The sequence below is a fragment of the Cricetulus griseus genome, chromosome 6 (assembly GCF_003668045.3).
Source record: "Cricetulus griseus strain 17A/GY chromosome 6, alternate assembly CriGri-PICRH-1.0, whole genome shotgun sequence".
In the NCBI taxonomy this organism is placed as follows: Eukaryota; Metazoa; Chordata; class Mammalia; order Rodentia; family Cricetidae; genus Cricetulus; species Cricetulus griseus.
This window is the reverse complement of record NC_048599.1, coordinates 124,477,773-124,485,195: the sequence shown is the minus strand read 5'-3', so window position 1 is coordinate 124,485,195 and position 7,423 is coordinate 124,477,773. Positions and strand designations below refer to the sequence as shown.

The 7,423-nt window shown below is 42.7% G+C and overlaps 1 pseudogene; it reads right to left on the bottom strand.

Moving 5' to 3' along the window:
• Positions 1-1,870: 1,870 nt before the first annotated feature.
• On the bottom strand, positions 1,871-7,197 carry LOC100764323 (annotated as a pseudogene).
• Between the last annotated feature and the right edge of the window lie 226 nt (positions 7,198-7,423).

The window sequence follows — 7,423 nt, the reverse complement described above, 5'->3', positions numbered from 1 at the left end:
CTTTCTGCTTTCTAAGATTTAATGTTTGAAGGTCTCCTTAGGACCTTTATTTTGTGCCCATGGGATGTTGGGAACTTTTTTTTTTCTCTCTTTAAAAATTGTTTGCAGTGATGTTAGGGAAACATCTAGTTGGGTCTTTGGGATTTTCTAACGTAATACGTGAAACGAAAGATGTGAGCCATGGCAATAGGGCCACTTGGAAATGTCCTGGGAGCCATGGCAGGACAAGGTCATATATCTTTGCTGCTCTTGCTTTGATTGCAGTGTAGCCTGAGCCTGTGTCAGGAAGCAAGCTGTGATTTTGATTGAGGTTCATTCTTTCAGTGATAAATGACTGTGGCTGCTGAGACTTGCAGGGACTTGGGCTGCAGAGGGGGTGGCATTAATGGTTTTAGGAAAGAAATTGCTAATGTACTCCTTCCCCTAATTCTTGCCTCTTTAGGTAAAGATGACTTGGCCTTCTGAATATGAAGTCTGTTACTATTTTTTTTTTTTTGCCTTTTATATGAGTGTTTCATTCACTTCTTGATAGTAGCATGTGATGATGATGCTTAATGATAATGACTAATCCCACGTGAGAATCCATGAATTAGGATACATGTAAGACACTTGGTGCATGAGGAATGAATGGTAAGACCTCAAAAACTGTGGCAGTTGTTATTGTTTAAATTATTATTATTATTTTGTCCCAGTGGAGGACCCAGGGTTGGCAGATTTCTCTTTTGTGTATGTGTGTGTGGTTAATAATCACACTGTTGTAAGGCAGCTGGAAAGGCTTGTGAGCTGAACCTGGCTGAGAACAGCCATAATTCAAACCTCCCTTTGTACCCCATTGCCCTCAGGAAATAAGGAATGCAGGATGTGGAACGGCCTTCTCCCTAACTGCCTGGCTGCATTGGCTGTGCCTCTGTAGAGAGACCCAGTGCTGGGACATCAAGCAGGTGTTCCTGCTATCAGATGACAAAGCCAAAGCCCACACCAGGTCCTGGACTGGAGTCTAGGGGTGCTGAACAAAGTACCCTAGATGGGAATAAAATGCACAGTAGGGTAATACGCAGTTACTGTAAAGAATAGTGGTTCATGTGTGTCCAGCTTGGATGCTGTCTTTGTTAGGGTTTCTATTGCTGTGAAGAGACACCATGACCAGGGCAACTCTTATAAAGGAAAAAATTTAATTGGGGCTGGCCTACAGTTTGAGAGGTTCAGTCCATTATCATCATGGTGGGGAGCATGATAGCATGCAAGCCCACATGGCGCTGGCTACATCTTGATCAGAAGGCAACAGGAAGTGGAGCATAGGAGACCTCAAAGCCCACCCCCAAACTGACACACGTTCTCCACTAAGGCTACACCTACTACAGCAAAGCCACACCTCCTAATAGTGCCACTCCCTTTGGGGGCCATTTTCTTTCAAATCACCACAGATGCTATACAGGCAAATAGTTGCATGTTGCTGTGTCTGCCCTTCCCCCCTCTCTCATTTCATTTATAGCATTCCAATACTTTGGAATGCACCTCAAGAATAGGGACATTTTCTTAGATTATAATTATACTGTATCACACCTAAGAGAATGTACAGCAATCTTCAATCATCTAATATCTAGAATATTTTCAATTTCCCCTGCTTATTATTATTATTATTATTATTATTTTAAAAAACCAAACCGCAAAAAAAACCCACTTTAATCACAAGCTAACAGCGCCAGGTGCAATGTCTAGGGACAGACTCTGGGTACAATGCTCTGTGGCACCACACACTCACACGCGTCTCTGAGAAGGCCCCCAAGGGGGACTTACCTTCAGGGACTGAGCCAAGGGGGGAAAGGGGCAGCCCCAGAATGGGGACAGAGATGTCCCGTAGGGGGAGGCACTACTTCTTGGCAAAAGAGATCTTCATGGCATTGTTCTGAGTGATCTTAAAGCCTTGCAGGGCATCTGGTGCTGCCCCAGCCTGCACTTTATTGTCAAACTCCACAAAGGCGATGTCGTGCTGCCCAGGGACCAAATGCACCTCCTTGAAGCCAGGGCACTGGTTGAAAAGCATGGACAGCATGAGCTTGTTGGTCTCCTCAGGCAGGTTGGTGAGGAACAGGATGTGATTGGGTGGATTCTCGGAGAGAAGCTAGGCAGGCGGCATCTGTCCAGGCATGAGCTGCTGTGGGGGCATGGCCCCATGGAGGATCTGGCCAGGAGCAAGGCCTGGTGGTGGGATCATGCCAGGTGGTGGCATGTAAGGAGGCTGGCCTGGCATGTGATGCATGATGCGGGATGCCTGAATCATCAGTGGCATACCCGGTCGGTACAGACTGGACAGCGCTCACCATGGGGGCAGCTGTTCCACCCTGAACAGCCTTTTTGGCAGCTGGTGTCTCCTGACTCTTGGGCTTCCTCTTCTCTTGTTTCAATGACGTACTGGATACGCGTGGGCTTGTCGTAGAAGGGGAAACCCTGCATAGAACACAGGGCATTAGTGGTGCTGCTGACCTTGAAGATGACAAAGGCCTGGCCCCCTCATCTTCAGGCTCTGAGACACCAGGATATCCAGGATCTTGCCAAACTGGGAGAAGATGGCATAAGGAGACTTCTTGAGCTCATCCTTCTTGATCTTCTCATTGAGGTTGTTGATATAAATAGTTGATATAAAAGGGTCTCAGAAACTGCCATGGTGTCAGATGCTCAGGGACGGCTTAAAGGGAGAAAAGGAGGCGACTTCAGCTCTATGCTTTCCAAAATTCTTTGTTCAGAGGGCTGACAGGCTCTGCTCAGGGATCCTTTCCCCTGCTTATTTTTTAAAAATATTTTTTGGGTTAAGTTTTCCTTCTATTGCCTTTCGTAGGGCTGAGTTTGCAGATAGATATAGTTTAAATTTGGTTTTATCATGGAATGTATTATTTTCTCCATCTATTGCGATTGAAAGTTTTGCTGGGTACAGTAGTCAGGGCTGGCATCTGTGGTCTCTTAGAGTCTGCAGGACAGCTGTCCAGGCTCTGGCCTTGAGAGTCTCCACTGAAAAGTTGGGTGTTACTCTAATAAATCTGCCTTTATATGCTACTTGGTCTTTTTTCCTTGCAGTTTTTAACATTCTTTCTTCTGTACATTTAGTGTATTGATTATTATGTATCTAGAGGACTTTCTTTTCTTATCTGGTCTATTTGGTGTTCTATAGGCTTCTTTGACCTTGAAAGGGACTCCTTCATTAGGTTATGGAAATTTTCTTCTATGTTTATGATGAAAGTATTTTTCTGTGCCTTTGGTCTGGATTTCTTCTTCTTCCTTTATCCCTATTATTCATAGATTTGGTCTTTTCATAGTGTTCCAAATTTCCTGGATGTTTCATGCCAGGAATTTTTTTAGATTTAACATTTTCTGGACTGAGGTATCCCTTTCATCTATCATATCTTCAATGCCTGAGGTTCTCTCTTCCATCTCTTGTATTCTGTTGGTGAGGCTTGCTTCTGAGGTTTCTGCTGGAGTTCCTAAAAATTTCATTTTCACATTTCCGTAAGTTTGTGCTTTCTTTATTGATTCTATTTCTACTTTCAGGTCTTGAATGGTTTTATTCATTTCCTTTCACTGTTTGTGTTTTCATAGATTTCTTTAGGTGATTTGATCACCTTCTCTTTAAGTAACTCTATCATATCGATAAAGGCTGTTTCAGCCATATTGCAATACTCAAGGTCTCCTGTGGTAGGGTTTCTGGGCTCTGATGGAGATATATTGTCCTGGCTATTATTGATTGTGCTTTTTACACTGGCATTTAGGATTCTGATCTGGGCTTGGGAAGATTGTAATTCTAGGTGCAGATGTCTGATCTTGTCTTTGTTGAATGGGTGTTTGTTCCTTGGTTTCTGTTGCCCTGTCTGGTTCTTAGGAGGGTGTGGTGGCTGTGTTTTGCCTGGTAGGACATTCTTCTGGGATCCTGATAGGTGTGGCCACTGGGGTTTCCAGGTAAAATGTGTTTCGAGGTGTTGGGATCTGACACTTAGGAAAGAAGATGAGCTGGGGCCCACAGGAGAGAGGAAATCAGGTTGTGCCACTGGGATTTGCTTAGTTCCCTGTGAATGGGGGCAGAAAGTGAGGAAAGGCTACAGCAGGTGATCTGCTACAGAGCTGGGGATGAGACTGTGGGGTTTGAGTTGGAGGAATGGACAGAGAGGTGATGATCTGCAGCTAGCCTACTTGCTTTGTTGGCCAGAGTGGACTTTGGGTGCCCAGGGAACTTAGGGGAAGAAATTCTCTTAGTTATATACAAAAATATTTTGCAGAATTTAAATAAAATGTTACAGGTTTCATATTGGGATCAAGGGCAAAGGTTACAGTGTTAAGTCATTGACAGTTTAGGGAATTTTCACAACAGTGATTAACTGTGTTAGAGTAGAGACACCAGTGTAGGGAGAGATCTTACTAGATGCCTGTGGTGCTGACCACTCCCATTTGGGTGTGTCCACAGGTGCGTATGGGGCATGTGGGATATAGACCTGAGGAGAGAGAGGCAAGTCCTCTCTGGGGGTTCTGGTCGGGTCTCAGAGAGCAGTGGAGACTGGATGCTCGGAGCTCTGACCCTCGGTTATCGGTTTCTCATGTAAGTGATTTCTCCCCGATAAAAATAACCTAGGACACCCATATCCCATGTATGGCAGTCTTCATCTTATACACCAGGACAAAAGAAGTTTTCAAAATTCTCTCATTGAAGGAAAGTCATTTTATAGGGGGAGACAGTTTATTATATCATCTAAGAACATACCTTCTGCAACAAGGACTGAGTAGAGCTACCAAATGTTTTCTGAAAATCTTTCTGAGGAGTTATTCAAATTCTTTAAGATTCAGTTTTTCTCTCCTCCAAAACAGTGGTAGTATTTAATGCCTGATGGAGTGGGAACTGGAGGATAAATACATGCATGTAATGTGGGTAGTATCCCACTGTTGTCTGAGAAGTGCATTTGTTTACATACTCCAAATTCTATGATTGTTGTTTCTGAACCAAAAGCCATTTGGCATGTAGTACAACAAACAAAGGAAAGAGAACACTCCAGGCAATTAGTTAACCTTCTGTTGTGTAGAAATCTATTATGAGCCCAGCTTGGGGCTGGCTAATAGGTTCTCTTTCAAATTGGAAGGGGCTGGTTGGCATGCTGCATTGAGGGCAGTGAGGCTGCATCTGGTGCAGTGGGATAAACTCTCTGGGTTCTGCAGGGATGGTGGGAATATGCATGCCAAGCACTGCCCACCCTCCCTCCAACTCATAGCTAGGCTCTTTGATCCGGTAATGCTTTCTTCCATACTTTTTTCTTCTTATGTTTGATGTGGATCCATGATCTCACAAAATAAAAAAAAAAAGTTCAATCTGGTGTTAATAGTTTTCCTGAGTGATGATCACAGTCTATTTATTTGTGGTAGACAATGTATAGAAGGTATTCACTTTGAATAAATAAAGAGAATAAGTTACTGATAGCTTCTTTCATTTGTTTGAACTTCCTGTGGTTTATTTTTAATTAATTTTAATTATGCAGTTTTACCTGTCCCGTACCTGTCAGTTTTTAAAAAGTTTTTATTAAAAATATTAGCTGGTCCAGGAAGAAATATTTAAAATTTATTAAGAAGCCAAAAATCACTAATATTTCAATTTGAATATTGAAGTCCTGTATGTTAAAAGATTAGTCAGCTATTAGCATTGGAAGTGTGGAGCCTTAGGCAGTGGGAGAAGGTCAAGTCATTGGAGGCACCTCCTTAAGGGGGCCATTGGGAACCTAGACCTGTCTCCTGTTTTTGCTTCTCAGCACTGAGAGTCAAATACCAGACTCCTGTGTGATGTGCCATGCTTCCATGGGCCTAAAGTGACATGGGCTAAAACCTCTGAGGTGAGCCAAAACAATCCTTCACTTGTTTTAAGTTGATTATCTCTGGTGTCTCGTCCCAGAGATGGAAAGGTCACTAATGTAACTAAGCTGTGCAGAGTCTGTATGCATGAGGGTTTGGAATATAGTTAGTGTACCCAAAACATCTATTCTTTAGAGCTGGGATGGGACCATTGGCCACTTGTGCTTGTATCAATATTCTCTTTTTCCTCAAAATTCACTTATGGGTGTGTGATGAGAATGGACACAACCTATTTGGAGAATCTAAAATCTGCAGTTTGGTACTGAATTGTCTAGTGTGGTAAGAATGTGTGTCATCACAATATATTGAATTAATGGCAAAAATGGGTGATGTCCTTTAAAAGACCGTAAAGTTCAGAAAAATATGAACCCCTCTATGAAAGGCACAGACAGAGTCTACACCATTAACATCACATATACTTACAGGCAATTATATTGTGTTGGGCATGTGGACTGTTTTTCCCAGAATTGTTTAGATATAATTTCCAACTGGCCAGAGAGAACCATAATGACTTAAATAGCAGAATGAATTGGTATGCACTGAAATAACACTTCTCTTCATCTTTCATTTCCATTTTAGATTTTCTTCTTTTGGCTTGGGAGGACATAGTCACAGAATGTTAAGAGCAGAAAACATCTTTTTTAATTTTGTTAGTGTTTCTATTCTGTTCTCTAGAGGAATAGAACCAACAGGATGAATATCTCTATCTGTATCTATGTCTACCTCTATATCTTTATCCACATGAAGAATTTATTGAATTAGCTTATGTTAAAATAGTAACAGCTCTGGTCTAACATCTGAGACACTGAGAGCCTAGCACTGACTGTCTCACACTGTGGAGGCCCACAACCCTGTAAGTGCTTGGTCCACAAGGCTGGGTGCCTCAGCAGTCCCAGTCTGGCTCTGAAAACCTGGAGGATGTATGGAGAGCCGCTGGTCCTTAGTCGGTGACAGATGCCTGGAAATAGCGGTTCTGTTATCAGTGATGGAATCAGCAGCAGGCATTTATGTCAACTGGATGGCAAGTGGGAAGGCCCACCAAGGGAATGGTGCAAACCTCCTGCCAAAAGAGAATGCTCTACTGCCACACACACACTGCTTTCACCTGGGCTGCCAACAGAAGGTGCGGCTCACACACAGGTGTGTCTCCCCACATCAGCCAAGGCAATCAGGACAGTTCTTAGGTATGGCTCCCTACCCAGGTGATTCTAACTTGTGACAGGGCACCCACACATTTTCAGAGTATTTTGAATGGACCAGAACAAATTCAAACAATGGTAACTTACAATCATCATTGGATCTTGCCCCAAACTCAGTCATTGTGTTGAAATTTTGTATACTAAAGTGTACTTATGCATGCAACAAAGGAGGACTTCATTCTTGATGGCTTATGTCTACTAAGGTAGAAGTGGCATTACCTTTTAGGGGACTTTTGATTAGAGATTTGCAATAAAATAGAACCTCATACATATTTTCATGTGAATAACTTTGTTTATTCTGTGTTTTCTCTGTTGTAATTTAGAATCTAAGTAAAGGACTTACATGA